The following is a 1711-nucleotide window of genomic DNA, read 5'->3' as shown; positions in this document are numbered from 1 at the left end:
CCTTTTCCTCAGTTCCCATGGGTAAGGCTTGTCCTCAGGCCTCCCAGGTCCCTGTATCTCTTCACAGAATTTTGGAGAGTGGAAGAGTACTCCCTGTAAGGGACAAATCCTTATGCAAAACTTGTTCCAGCTAAACATGCTAGTGTCCATGAGATGGGTGGGATGCATCCAAAGGTGTTTGGTTGGGGGATGCCATTGTGAGGCTGCTCTCTGTCACCCCTCAAGGGTCATGAGACTTGAAGAATCGCTGTCCTAGCTAGGAAAATACAAGAACAAAACAGAAGAACGGGGATCACTGTCATTTTCAGCAGGCAGAAGAAAGAGGGTGCAGAGAACCACAGGCCAGCTCTATTCCCTTCGCTCCTTCCTGAAGTAAGAGTTTTGAGAAAAATGTCTTCAGATATTGCTAAATATACAAAGGGAAACACAGTGATTAGCAGCAGCCAGCCTGGTTGTACAGAGGGCAAATCATGCCTGAGCAACCTCCTTGCTTCCTGAGAAAGATTTTGACATGGTGAAAAAATTGAGGACAGTGAGTGTTATGTGCTTAGATTTTGGCGAGACCTTTTCCACTGCCTGTTGTGTAGTCCCCTCACAACCAAATGGGTGAGCTATGGCATGGGTAAGTGTACAATAATGTAGGTGGAAAACTAGATGATCGGCTGGGTTCTAACTGCTGTGACCAGCTATCCAGAGTACAGCTGGGGACAGGAATCTATAAAGGGGTGTCTCGCTCCAATTTATAGGAGGGAGAGGACGTTCTTTTAACATATGTATACCCGATGCGAGATTAAGACACAACGGGTCAAATGTTAGCCCGACCAGTTTATTACAAATCCTAGTTGCTTAGGGAGATGGGGAAGGGAAGGTAGAAGGGCAATAGAAAAGGGGTAGGAAAGAAACGCAAGGAGTCCTTGTAGAAAGCAAGAGAGAGAGAGTCACCACCGTGGGTCCAGCGCTGTTTGTAGTGCCTCCATTGATCTCAGGAACTCATCCAAGCACTGCGCGGGATGGGAGAAAGCCAGGAAGCTTCACAGCAAGCAGGCCCCGGAGGGTTCTTTCCAAAGAGGTTTCTTTCTCTTAGGGAATTCTTCCATCAAAGGTTTCTTTTGGGAGTTCTTCTCCCCCAGAGGCTTCATTCCTTTGGGAGTTCTTCTCCCCCAGAGGCTTCATTCCTTTGGGAGTTCTTCTCCAAAGTTCTTAGTTTAGTGGGGACTTTTCATCCCCCATTTCAAGGTATTTCTTCTTCATTTCTCTCTGTTAGTGTGACACACCTAGTCTAACAGATAAGCCAGCAGGGAGTGGTGCCTTCCTTGCCATGAACAAGCATTGTCACCTTTTGCAGTGGTCAGCTCCTTCAAGCTGCACCCCTGAAAAAGACAGCTTGTCCTGGTTTTGCTTATCTTTACAATCACAAGCAGAAGTACCCTGGCAGTGCACGGTGACACCCACTGCTCACCACCCTAGGTAATTCACAGTTGTCAGTTGGAGTCTCATCACCAAAAAGGCCTCATGAAGCAAGCTTTGAGGGAAAAGAAAAAAAAACAACAGTTCTTCTCTTTCACAGGGGGGTCTCTCAGGGATCAGTGATGGACCAACAGTGCTTAGTTTTCCATTAATGCAATCAGAGCGCTGTAGGTCAGGGCTGCTAATCATAGGAACCAGGACAGGCTGGAGAAACACCCTGACCTGAATCACAGGTAGTTCAACA

Source organism: Numida meleagris, unplaced genomic scaffold (genome assembly GCF_002078875.1).
Source record: "Numida meleagris isolate 19003 breed g44 Domestic line unplaced genomic scaffold, NumMel1.0 unplaced_Scaffold496, whole genome shotgun sequence".
Lineage (NCBI taxonomy): Eukaryota > Metazoa > Chordata > Aves > Galliformes > Numididae > Numida > Numida meleagris.
The sequence above is the reverse complement of the archived record's forward strand: the minus strand, read 5'-3'. Positions refer to the sequence as shown.